Raw genomic sequence first — 14017 nt, forward strand, 5'->3', positions numbered from 1 at the left:
ATGAGATGAAAACTTTTAGATAAACTCTATTTAAAATAATTATATTTTTAATAGAATAATCTATTATTATAATCTAAAATAACCTCTTAGGATTGGGGTAACTTAAGTTTCTGGATTTATACTAAACTAAACTAAATAATAAAAGTTTATTAAATAGCTAGATCATTTCCAAATGAAGTAAGAATTTAAGACATTAATTACTGAACATTAACTTCCTCTTATAAAAAGTTTTTTCTTACAGAAAAACTAAAGAGATTTTAAACTATTAATAAGTATAAATATAAATATATATTTATATAATAAATAAATATTATAATATATAATGTGATATAATAAATATATTCACCAATCTATAAAATGCTAATATGCAAGACACCTCATAGTTGCTAAAGAAAAATAAGATGTATACTTTTAATAAAAAGATATAAGAAATGGCAAGTAAAATGATGAATACATAAATATAAAAAAAGTTTACAACAAATGAAAGAAAATTTTATGACAAATGGATGTAACTCATTGCCCTGAACTTTCTTCCTCTTCCTTCTTACATGTCTCGATCGGTACAAATTCTTCTTTTATAGGGGCCACACCTCTCCGAGGTGAAACTACACAACAAGTTATAACCCACCCATTAGCTTACTTTACAATAATGAGAACACTTAATTCTATAAAAACAGACAATGGCCCTGCCTATATTTCTAAACAATTCAAACAATTTTTACATTCATTCTCTATTAAACAGATTACAAACATTCCTTATAGTCTACAAACACAAGACATAATTAAACAAACACATTACACACTAAAGCTACAAATAAAAAATTAAATAAAGAAAAATACACAGGAACACTTTTATCTTCCTTATCCAGAGCAGACTTTACTAGATTCTAATGCAATATATTCTTTAAGCCTATCAGTTCAGTTCAGTTCAGTTCAGTCACTCAGTCGTGTCTGACTCTTTGCGACCCCATGAATCACAGCACGCCAGGCCTCCCTGCCCATCACCAACTCCCGGAGTTCACTCAAACTCACGTCCATCGAGTCGGTGATGCCATTCAGCCATCTCCTCCTCTATCGTCCCCTTCTCCTTCTGCCCCTAATCCCTCCCAGCATCAGAGTCTCTTCCAATGAGTCAACTCTTCTCATGAGGTGGCCAAAGTACTGGAGTTTCAGCTTTAGCATCATTCCTTCCAAAGAAATCCCAGAGCTGACCTCCTTTAGAACGGACTGACTGGATCTCCTTGCAGTCCAAGGGACTCTCAAGAGTCTTCTCCAACACCACAGTTCAAAAGCATCAATTCTTTGGCGCTCAGCTTTCTTCATGGTCCAACTCTCACATCCATACATGACCACTGGAAAAAATCACTGGCTATGGTTGGCAAAGTAATGTCTCTACTTTTCAATATGCTATCTAGGTTGGTCATAACTTTCCTTCCAAGGAGTAAGCGTCTTTTAATTTCATGGCTGCAGTCACCATCTACAGTGATTTTGGAGCCCCCCAAAATAAAGTCTGACACTGTTTCCACTGTTTCCCCATCTATTTCTCATGAAGTGATGGGACCAGATGCCATGATCTTCGTTTTCTGAATGTTGAGCTTTAAGGCAACTTTTTCACTCTCTTCTTTCACTTTCATCAAGAGGCGTTTTAGTTCCTCTTCACTTTCTGCCATAAGGGTGGTGTCCTCTGCATATCTGAGGTTATTGATATTTCTCCCGGCAATCTTGATTCCAGCTTGTGCTTCTTCCAGCCCAGCGTTTCTCATGATGTACTCTGTATATAAGTTAAATAAGCAGGGTGACAATATACAGCCTTGACGGACTCCTTTTCCTATTTGGAACCAGTCTGTTGTTCCATGTCCAGTTCTAACTGTTGCTTCCTGGGCTGCATATAGGTTTCTCAAGAGGCAGGTCAGGTGGTCTGGTATTCCCATCTCTTGAAAAATTTTCCACAGTTTATTGTGATCCACACAGTCAAAGGCTTTGGCATAGTCAATCAAGCAGAAATAGATGTTTTTCTGGAACTCTCTTGCTTTTTCCATGATCCAGCGGATGTTGGCAATTTGATCTCTGGTTCCTCTGTCTTTTCTAAAACCAGCTTGAACATCGGGAAGTTCACGGTTCACATATTGCTGAAGCCTGGCTTGGAGAATTTTGAGCATTGCTTTACTAGCATGCGAGATGAGTGCAATTGTGCAGTAGTTTGAGCATTCTTTGGCATTGCCTTTAACTACAGTTCAGTTCAGTCGCTCATATAGCTTTATTTCGGTTTCCAGTCTGTAAGATTCTTAAAACAAAATAACATCAACTTCAATGCCTATTTCACAATACAAAACAAAAACAACATAAAAAAGACACTGTTTCCCAAATAAGTTATTTGTTCCTAAGAATATAAAAAGTGCAAATATTCACCTTCTTTTCAAGCCCGTCTTGTAAGTATAATCATCTTCCTTGACACACTGAACAGAGAGATTCAACAGGTGCCAAGCTGCATTTCTTTTCCAAGGACAAGGTCAAATATATTTGGATATGAGCAACATTTCATTTATCAAATTGTTCTGCATCAGCTTTTCAATAATTTCACTTAGAAAAAAAATATTTGAATGTTTACTCCTAATCCTTTGCCCCAAATAACACAAACCACTTAAAACATAGTCAGATCCCATTTCTCTTTATATCAGAAAAGATGTATGTACTGAATGAGAAAGAAATCAACCCATTATTTCAAAACCATAGCCAAATTTTCATAGTTAGTCAGTGATGACAACAAGACTATAGTACCTCATGGGAATTAAGACAAACTTGCTTACTAACACGTTGCTTGGTTGGAGCTGATGAACTCTACATTAGACAGACTATGCCTCCGACACCTGGAACTAATGAAAAAATATTTTTTAAATGGGTACATATATCTACAAAGGCTTGCTTTGGGCCACTGACTGTTCCATCTGTTAAACATGAGGCATAAACTGTATCAACCAGAAAAACCTACCTCTAACAACATCAATGTTGTCAACAAAGACCAAGAAGTTAACTTAAAGCCAAAATTGGATCTATTTGATTTACATATATGAAAAGGAGGAACAATAGCATTGGCTGAGCAAGATGATGGCTCATACATTTGACACAGAAATAAACAAATTCATGGAAACAACATTCAAGACGAAAGGTTTAAATAGTCAAGAGTTAAGGTCAACTTAAAATAAAAGCTTCTCAGTGTCCTCTTGGGGGATATTATCTACAGTCCCCAAACAGATCTCTAGATGTTTATTTTTGGACTGAAATATTTCCTAGGAATGTTTTCATCATTATCACTTTCCTTTCTTTCTATAACTATTGTTAATAATAGCTTTATTTATTTTAATTTTTTTAAACTTACCACAGGGAGATATTTTGACAAAAACAGAAAAACATTTTGAAACATTAAAGGACACCTCCCTTCCTTTGCCCATTTGATATCAAGATGGGTTAACTAATCAATGGAAATCTAAGAAACTAATCTTACAGGGAAAGGGATATGCTTTTATTTCTCTAGATGGATCCAACGAACACATATGGCTTCCTCTTCAGAAGATTCAACCTAAGGGGGCCCCCAGCATTCAAATTAGAGACGAAAAAACAAAAACCCAGGAGGAAGAAATTCCAAAACAAGCCATGGCGGTTTAAAAAGTTTCCAAAAAACGCCGCACTGGATGTCACTGACCTTATGATCTCCCTACTTGGGGACAGATAAAAACCCTTACTAATCAAGCTGAAAATCTGATTTCTCAACAGGGAATGCCTCGGAATCCTGAAAATATTTTTCTTTGCTATGCTTGCTTTGGGTGTTAGTTCTAAAAGGTCTTGTAGGTCTTGTAGGTCAACTTCAGCTTATTCAGCATTACTAGTTGGGGCATAGGCTTGGATTACCGTGATATTGAATGGTTTGCTGCCGGGGGCCAGCGTGAGGAACTCCGCCCATGGCAAAGGTCATGAGGAAGGAGGCTTGGCATACGCAAAGGCGTGATCAAGCCTCAAGAAACCCCTGTTCCCGAGCATCTAACCCCAAAACCAGAGTCTGTTTTATGCTCTCACCTACACCTCTGACTTTACGGGGGGCTCTCCCCCATAACCGTTTCTCTCGGAGAAGGAGTAAACGTGCAGCTCCAAGGCAATAAAAATTCCTGGGTGTGACAAGAGTGTTTCAGCTTACAGACTCCTCTGAAGGTTATCTAGCCCGCCTCTATAGGTTCGTCTGACCACATGTGATTGTTTACAGCCTCCCAACCTGAGAGACACGAGATGTTTTAGACTTACTAAAGGCAAATTCTTTTGGGGAGTTAGAAATTATTAGTATAACGGGTTGGTTAGGAATTATATTGGTGAAGGGTTTTTTCATTTGTTGTGTCAATAATTGCTGCTAATTCCCTGCCCTGGGTGGGACAAGGGTGTTTCAGGTCAAACCTCTCTGCTGACAGACTAGCTTGTGTGACAGGATTATCCATACTCCTGCCACTACACACATGATTGTTTACTACCTCTGAACCATAAACAGCCAAGAGGGTTTTGGAGTATTTTGAGAGTCTTAATTAGCATAGGGCTTTTCTCACTGTTGAGTCAATGATTGCCGCCAGGCCTCCATATCCTTAGGCACCTGGGAATATATTAATCAATGTATTTGGAATATAGAAAAGGAAATATAGTAGTTTTTAAGGTTAGCAATACTAGACTTTTTGAGTTAATGAATTTTCTCTTTTGTAATAGATCACTGTACTTTGTTATAAATCACTGTGTCCTTGCTATGTAAAAATGTAACTTTATTACTATCTTAAGACTAAATAGATCTTAAGGGGAACATTGGTGAAAGGATTTTCATTTGTTGGGCTGATGTTTGCTGCTAAATCTCCATATTCCCTGTCCTTATAATGAATATAACTAACATATAGGAGAAATAAGTATTAACCTTTAAGCATATAGGAGAAATAAGTATTAACCTTTAAGATTAATCATGTTAACCTTGGGTTAAATAAATTCCTTTCTTGACTATAACTCACTACACCCTCACCCTATAGGAATGTAACTTTATTTGTAGGGTGGTGCCTGGTTTAAGAAAACACACCCTTGGAAGAAATAAGTTTTTTGGTTATCAGAAAGAAAGGATCATAAAATGTCAGCAGGTCTTATGGCCATAAGATGATGTAAAATCCCTAAGACCTTTTTATGTGAAGCACCTGATTTTGATAAATGTCAGGACTGCTAACCCCTGCATGACTCTGTATTCATCCCTATGTGTAACAAAAGGTATATAAGCAAACCTAAAAATAAAGAAAATGGGATCAGTTTCCGGAAAGACTGATTCCCCCATGTTGCTTCTTTCTTGCTCCTCGTTTCTCTGGCTGAATTCCCATCTGGAGCATGGATGCTATTCCACGTAAACCAAGTTATTCAGCCTCTTTTTCTCCACTAATTTTCCTACTACACTATCCATTTCTAATCCCTCTCTATCTGTAATTAAATATGTATTTTTCCAAGGACGCCAACGCCGTCCCCACCTTCGAATTCCCTGGATCCACCGGGGCTGGACCCCGGCAGTTTACCTTGGATATGAACAAAGATCATTCTGTCGTTTTTGAGATTGCATCTAAGTACTGCATTTCGGACTCTTTTGTTGACCATGATGGCTACTCCATTTCTTCTAAGGGATTCCCGCCCATAGAAGTAGATACAATGGTCATCTGAGTTAAATTCATCCATTCCAGTTCACTTTAGTTCACTGATTCCTAGAATGTCGACGTTCACTCTTGCCATCTCCTGTTTGACCACTTCCAATTTGCCTTGATTCATGGACCTCACATTCTAGGTTCCTATGCAATTTTGCTCTTTACAGCATTGAACCTTGGCTTCTATCACCTGTCCCATCCACAACTGGGTATTGTTTTTGCTTTCGCTCCATCCCTTCATTCTTTCTGGTGTTATTTCTCCACTGATCTCCAGTAGCATATTGGGCACCCACCAACCTGGGGAGTTCCTCTTTCAGTGTCCTACCTTTTTGCCTTTTCATACTGTTTGGGGTTCTCTAGGCAAGAATACTGAAGTGGTTTGCCATTCCCTTCTCCAGTGGACCACATTGTGTCAGACCTCTCCACCATGACCCTCCCATTTTGGGTGGCCCCACATGGCATGGCTTAGTTTCATTGAGTTAGACAAGGCTGTGGTCCGTGTGATCACATTGACTAGTTTTCTGTGATTATGGTTTCAGTGTTTCTGCCCTCTGATGCCTTCTCGCAACACCTATCGTCTTAATTGGGTTTCTCTTACCTTGGACGTGGGGTATCTCTTCATGGCTGCTCCAGCAAAGCGCAGCCGCTGCTCCTTACCTTGGACGAGGGGTATCTCCTCATGGCCGCCCCTCCCAACCTTGAACGTGGAGTAGCTCCTCTCGGCCCTCCTGCGCCCTCACAGCTACTGCTCCTTGGACGTGGGGTAGCTCCTCTCGACCGCCTCCCCGACCTCAGATGTGGGGTAGCTCCTCTCGGCCACTGCTGTGCCGAAGCAGCCTGGCACTCTCGGTCCACTATAGGGGACTGGAATGCAAAAGTAGGAAGTCAAGAAACACCTGGAGTAACAGGCAAATTTGGCCTTGGAGTACAGAATGAAGCAGGGCAAAGGCTAATAGAGTTTTGCCAAGAGAATGCACTGGTCATGGCAAACTGCCTCTTCCAACAACACAAGAGAAGACTCTACACATGGACATCACCAGATGGTCAACACCAAAATCAGATTGATTATATTCTTTGCAGCCAAAGATGGAGAAGCTCAGCAAAAACAGTCAGCAAAAACAAGACCAGGAGCTGACTGTGGCTCAGATCATGAACTCCTTATTGCCAAATTCAGACTGAAATTGAAGAAAGTGGGGAAGAGCACTAGATCATTCAGGTATGACTTAAATCAAATCCCTTGTGATTACTCAGTGGAAGTGACAAATAGATTTAAGGGACTAGATCTGATAGAGTGCCTGATGAACTATGGAATGAGTTTCGTGACACTGTACAGGAGACAGGGATCAAGACCATCCCCATGGAAAAGAAATGCAAAAAAGCAAAATGGCTGTCTGAGGAGGCCTTACAAATAGCTATGAAAAGAAGAGAAGTGAAAAGCAAAGGAGAAAAGGAAAGATATAAGTATCTGAAGGCAGAGTTCCAGAGAATAGCAAGGAGAGATAAGAAAGCCTTCCTCAGCGATCAATGCAAAGAAATAGAGGAAAACAATAGAATGGGAAAGACTAGAGATTTCTTCAAGAAAATTAAAGATACCACAGGAATGTTACATGCAAAGATGGGCTTGATAAAGGACAGAAATGGTATGGACCTAACAGAAGCAGAAGATATTAAGAAAAGGTGGCAAAAATACACAGAAGAACTGCACAAAAAAGAGCTTCACGATCCAGATAATCATGATGGTGTGATCACTAACCTAGAGCCAGACATCCTGGAATGTGAAGTCAAGTGGGCCTTAGAAAGCATCATTACGAACAAAGCTAGTGCAGGTGATGGAATTCCAGTTGAGCTATTTCAAATCCTGAAAGATGATGCTGTGAAAGTGCTGCACTCAATATGCCAGCAAATTGGAAAACTCAGCAGTGGCCACAGGACTGGAAAAGGTCAGTTTTCATTCCAGTCCCAAAGAAAGGCAATGCCAAATGTTCAAAGTACCACACAATGGCACTCATCTCGCATGCTAGTAAAGTAATGCTCAAAATTCTCCAAGCCAGGCTTCACCAATATGTGAACCGTGAACTTCCCGATGTTCAAGCTGGTTTTAGAAAAGACAGAGGAACCGGAGATCAAATTGCCAACATCCGCTGGATCATGGAAAAGCAAGAGAGTTCCAGAAAAACATCTATTTCTGCTTGATTGACTATGCCAAAGCCTTTGACTGTGTGGATCACAATAAACTGTGGAAAATTCTTCAAGAGATGGGAATACCAGACCACCTGACCTGCCTCTTGAGAAACCTATATGCAGGTCAGGAAGGAACAGTTAGAAGTGGACATGGAACAACAGACTGGTTCCAAATAGGAAAAGGAGTCCGTCAAGGCTGTATATTGTCACCCTGCTTATTTAACTTCTATGCAGAGTACATCATGAGAAACGCTGGGCTGGAAGAAGCACAGGCTGGAATCAACATTGCAGGGAGAAATATCAATAACCTCAGATATGCAGAGGACACCACCCTTATGACAAAAAGTGAAGAGGAACTAAAAAGCCTCTTGATGAAAGTGAAAGAGGAGAGTGAAAAAGTTGCCTTAAAGCTCAACATTCAGAAAACGAAGATCATGGCATCTGGTCCCATCACTTCATGGCAGATAGATGAGGAAACAATGGAAACAGTGTCAGACTTTATTTTTGGGGGCTCCAAAATCACTGCAGATGGTGACTGCAGCCATGAAATTAAAAGACGCTTACTCCTTGGAAGGAAAGTTATGACCAACCTAGATACTATATTGAAAAGCGGAGATATTACCTTGCCAACAAAAGTCCATCTATTCAAGGCTATTGTTTTTCCAGTGATCATGTATGGATGTGAGAGTTGGACTGTGAAGAAAGCTGAGCGCCAAAGAATTGATGCTTTTGAACTGTGGTGTTGGAGAAGACTCTTGAGAGTCCCTTGGACTGCAAGGATATCCAAACAGTCCTTTCTAAAGGAGATCAGTCCTGGGTGATCATTGGAAGGACTGATGCTAAAGCTGAAACTCCAATACTTTGGACACCTCATGTGAAGAGTTGACTCATTGAAAAGACCCTGATGCTGGGAGGGATTGGGGGCAGGAGGAGAAGGGGACGACAGAGGATGAGATGGCAGGATGGCATCACCGACTCGATGGACGTGAGTTTGAGTGAACTCCGGGAGTTGGTGATGGACAGGGAAGCCTGGTGTGCTGCAAAACATGGGGTCGCAAAGAGTCGGACACAACTGAGCGACTGAACTGAACTGATGCTTGCTTTGCTTGCTTTTGCTTCCCCCACTCAGGCTGACTTGATTGATCACACTTATCGGGCTTGTATACCTAACCCCCCTTTTTTTATTGTAGGTTATAGTTCGCCGCAGGCTCCCCTGGTGGCTCAGAGGATAAAGCGTCTGCCTGCAATGCAGGAGACCCAGGTTCGATCCCTGGGTTGGGAAGATCCCCTGGGGAAGGAAATGGCAACCCACTCCAGTATTCTTGCCTGGAGAATCCCATGGACAGAGGAGCCTGAGCAGGCTACAGTCCATGGTGTCACAAAGAGTCGGACACGACTGAATGACTTCACTTCACTTCATAGAATGGACAGATATAGGACCAATCGTATCCACTAATGGCTCAACACATATACCCCCTCCTTGGAGCTTGGAGGGGCCCTCTCATTCTGAGAAAAAAGGAAGACTAATAAACATTTCTCTAGGCTGTGAAATCCTTCCCTTATGCATGGGCCAAACAAAATTATATATTAATGTTAATCAACAAACATTGGCTTTTGTCCTGCCTCCAAAAAGGAACTTCCACATGCTGCTTGGATTATTTATTGCCCTTTCTTTGTCCATGAACCATATTTATACTATTGAAACTTTAGGGAAAGAATTAAAGAAAGAACAAAGAATGTTCTTTACAAAGGGTTTACAAATATGCAAAGGGTTTACTAATAAGAACTTTAAATATATTCCTGTTCATTGGGACAAATGTCAGACCAAGTCAGGAAAATTAATGTTTGTGGCTAATCATACAATTGTCAATTGTGGACCCCATGGTATAAGGTTATCTAACTGCTCAGATGATATTAACAGCACTGTATGTGATTGTATTACTCAAGTAGCATTGAAGGTTACTAATACTACAATGGAACATTACCATGACAGAGGACTCTTGGGTGACTTGACGGTAGAATGGCCCCTCCTCGTCCTCGAATCGTCCTTGATAAACAGATTGGGCCTAAACTATGAGACATCTGGAAACTGCTGCAAGCACCGAGGAACTTGGGACTTGGATTGGACATTTCACAGGGACCAATCGTAGTCATAGGAACTCTTTCTTTCATTATAATCAATCATATTTTATACAAGCCTACGTCCCACTTCCTTTTGTTATAGCTATAGGAAATTTACAATTCAATAAGACTTTATGTTCTGTAACTTGCATAAACTGTAAATTATATACTTGTCTTAACTTCTCTATTTCCTTGAGAAATGACTCCCTTTTGATTCTTCGATCTTGACATAATCTGTGGTTACCAATAAATCTCCACTGGCCCTGGGAAGAAGGTCCCATGGCTGGACTTGCTTCCTGGTTACTTACTAAATTGCTCCAACGCTCTAAATGATTCAATGGATGGCTGATTTTTGGCATTTTGAGATTAATAGCTATTTGCACCAATGCTGCTGTCACTGGTATTGCTTTACAAACCTCAATTCAAACACATAATTTTATTCAAAATTGGACTAAAGATGCCCATACTATATGGGCCACTCAGGCTCAGATAGATGAGGATATTCAAGAGGAAATACAGGAACTAAAACATCCGTCAAATGGGTTGGAGATCAATTAACAGATGTACAAAAACAGGTGATGCTAAAATGTGATTGGAATTCTACTCAATTTTGTGTTACTCCTGTTCATTTCAATAATAGTGCCTACAACTGGGAACAAATCAAATTTCATTTACAAAACATACATGATAATGCCTCTCTGAACGTGCAATTATTACAAAAAGAAATTTGAAACCTTTTCTAAAAGTCTGTCCTCTTCCACTAATTTGAAAACTTTAGTTGAACAACTAGCTGATCAATTATCTGGGCTAGACCCACGTGGATGGTTTCAGAACATTACTCACAGCATCGGGTCTGGAACTGTAATTTTAGTGATTGTCTTGACAATTATTTTGTCATCTACCATTGCTTTCATGCAAAGATTATTAAAACTAACAAACTCTAATGGTCAGAACTCTTTTTACAAATATTATAAATAAACAAGGGGGAATTGTCAGGGAGTATTTAACGGGAGGATTCCTACCTGCTGTTTCTCACAAGTCCTTTGTTTCTTTTTAAGCGGAACAGCAGGCTGCTCCCAGGAACTAAGGTCATTGTGTGAGACAGACTTGGGTCTCCTTTAGTAAGCATTCTCTTTACAAAACTGCTTAGTCTCGCCCCCCTTTTTGAGATATGGATTATCTCCTGAACTTGTGACCATTATTCTCCCTGTTCCCTTGGTAACGGTTACTGTACATTTGGCTTTCTGATCTTTATCATTGTTGAAAGAAATTTCTTGTATTACAGCCTATATATACTCACAGAAAAATCATTGAAGTACCTTTGCTCCATAAGAGCTTGGGTCCCCGTGTCTTTCTTTCTTTTTTTCTTTCTCTCTCTCTCTCTCCCTCCCTCCGACTCTCTCTTTCACTTTCTTATTATTGACTCCGGACCACGACATCCTGGTCCATTAAAGGACCCCAACACTGAGGGAGAAGAGATTTCTGCTTTACCCTCTACTAAAAACTAAAATTAATGGGACCCTATAAACAAGTCAGACAGCCAACATGATGCTGGTAATTTCAGCAAAAGATGACTGGGTTGAGGAGAGAAGAATCTCAGGGAGAGAGTGCTCGGGTCTGAGTCAGGCAAGCCCTAGCATGAATAGTTTAGTGCTCTTTCTCAGATGAAAGGCCTTCAATTTCATCTCTGTCTCCCCCAATTGCCATCCAGAAGGCTTTGGCCACCTTTTCTGCATGCATCTTTCTTTGCTCATGAGGAAGCGTCGCAGCCTTGTCTTTCATTTCTTTTTTTTTTTTAAATTAATTAATTAATTAATTTATTTATTTATTTTTAATTTTAAAATCTTTAATTCTTACATGCATTCTCAAACATGAACCCCCCTCCCACCTCCCTCCCCATAACATCTTTCTGGGTCATCCCTTTTAACTTTGAAAACAGTCTTTGAAAATTCTCCAAATCTCCACCACCTGTAGTAAGACTGGAAAGTTCTTGAATATCCAGGTCTAATATGGGATCCACAATGCTATCGACCTGCCTGTCTACTGTGTTAGAGGCAGCCCCTCGATGATCCAAGAGGCATTCGGTCCTCTCTGCTGCTGGAACACAGGGCTGCTTTGAGTGACAGGTCTCTGTGGCAGGTCTCTGCTGACCCAATGCTATGGTTTGCTCCCGTCAATGAGCTGAGATGGTTAAGGCCTCAGTTCCTCTCATTCTTCATCACTACATTGGACCAGACATTGGCATTCAAGGTTTGAACAATTCGCTTTACTCCTGTAGATTCTGGGAAGTCATCATCTTCCTCGGGCAACTCTTCCAGTCTAAGTTCTACCAATTCAAAGCCATGTTTGATACACCACTCTTGAGCTTTCTGTCGGTTTACACCATTTTCAGACACTCTATTGCAAACCAAGATCATCAATCACCTCAGGTAACCATGACTCTGCCAGAGGAAGCCAGGAAGAAACACTATCAAGACCAGATTTTTGTGTGCTGTCAAAATAAACCAGAAATGCTTGGATAGACTCTGCAGTCTCTGCAGTGACAAGAAATTTGTTTGGCACCACACACAGATTGATATCTGCTGAGCAGTATTTATTATCGATGGTCCAGGGATCAAATCTCACAGCATCGTTGGCAGTCACTTCCACAACAGCATCTTCTGTTCCAAGAATATGTTGCACCAGCCGGTCTGCGGAGAAGGTGGAGGAGCAGCTAGTAACGAGCATGCAGGGGACGCCCACAGCCATCACTGTGCCCGCGAACCAGTTCCTTCCCAGAGCCACTCTGATTTTTTTTCTTTTTTCCGATTGGGCAATTTCTATTGTTTTATCTTCAGAGTCACTTATGCTTTCTTCTGTCATATTCCTCCTCCTCTTGAGTCTTTCCAGTGAGTCTTTAAATATCAGTTATTATCATTCTCAGTTTCATCATTTCCATTGTTTTATATTTTCTATAACTTTGGTGAAATTTTCTACTTTTTCATTAGTCTCAAGAGTATTTGTAACTGCTTGATGAAGCATTTTTATGATGGCTACTTTACATCTTCATCAGATAATTCCAACATCTAATTCAGCTCAGTGTGGGCATCTGTTGATTGTCTTCTCATTCAAGGTGTGACCTTCCTGGTTTTTGTTAGGATGTGTGATTATTTTATTATATCCTGAACATTTTAGATATTATGATTAAAAAAAAAAAAAACTCGGGATCTTATTTAACTCTTCCATTTTAGCAGGCAGTTGCCATGTCTAGGTTTAGCATGCAGGTCCTGGCCTAGTTTTGTGTGCTGTGGTTCCAGTGACAATTTAATTTTCAGAAGACTTGTAGTGTTATTCTGGTCTTTTTATTTCCCTAGTTATGGTTGCACTTGCATCCAATTTGTTTTGGCACCAACAGTGGAAATTGAAGGAATTTCCTAGTGCCTGCATGATGCTGCTAGATTATGGGTAGGAGATACTGGCATGAAGGGGTGGAGAGCACTTTCTTCCTGGACTGCCCAGTGCCAGCGGGGCTTCTGCTTGATCACTGCTGATAACGCCCATGGGAGAGAAAAGCACCTACTTGAGTGTCTTCTACTGCTGAATGAAGGCTAGAGAGCCAGTGGGTGGGGGCCACCTCCTGCCATTGGGTCAGTTGAGAAATGCTGGTTCACTGTGTTGTTCCTCAAGTCCTAAGGTCCCAAATCACTTAGGCTTCTACTTTATACCTTTCACAGACTTCTTACAAATGTCTGTTGTATTATTTCTAGAATTTTTGTTGGCCATATCACAGAGAGGTAGGGAGAAATGAACCTCTGCCAACTTGTGTGGAACCAGAAGTCACCATTCATTATTCTAATAATTTATTGGTAGGGTTTTAAAAAATTTCTTATGTACCCAATCCTATTGCTTATGAATGCACTCAGTTGCCTCAGTCATTTTTGACTCTACAACCCTATGGACTGTAGCCCGCCAGGCTCCTCTGTCCATGGGGTTCTCCAGGCAACAATACTGGAGTGGGTTGCCAGGCCTTCCTCCAGGGG

The 14017-nt window shown here is 40.4% G+C and overlaps 1 long non-coding RNA gene and 1 pseudogene across 1 annotated transcript in view; both read right to left on the reverse strand.

Moving 5' to 3' along the window:
• Positions 1–383: 383 nt before the first annotated feature.
• LOC132657692 (uncharacterized) overlaps positions 384–14017 on the reverse strand; it is a 30570-nt gene continuing 16936 nt past the window's right edge. The window contains exons 2-3 of the long non-coding RNA XR_009596209.1: positions 2410–6560; positions 384–2284 (exon numbers count right to left, since the gene is read on the reverse strand). This is a non-coding gene — a long non-coding RNA (uncharacterized LOC132657692). The remainder of the gene's footprint in view (positions 2285–2409; positions 6561–14017) is intronic.
• On the reverse strand, positions 10843–13833 carry LOC114117816 (alpha- and gamma-adaptin-binding protein p34-like; annotated as a pseudogene).

Source organism: Ovis aries, chromosome 14 (assembly GCF_016772045.2).
Source record: "Ovis aries strain OAR_USU_Benz2616 breed Rambouillet chromosome 14, ARS-UI_Ramb_v3.0, whole genome shotgun sequence".
Classification (NCBI taxonomy): domain Eukaryota; kingdom Metazoa; phylum Chordata; class Mammalia; order Artiodactyla; family Bovidae; genus Ovis; species Ovis aries.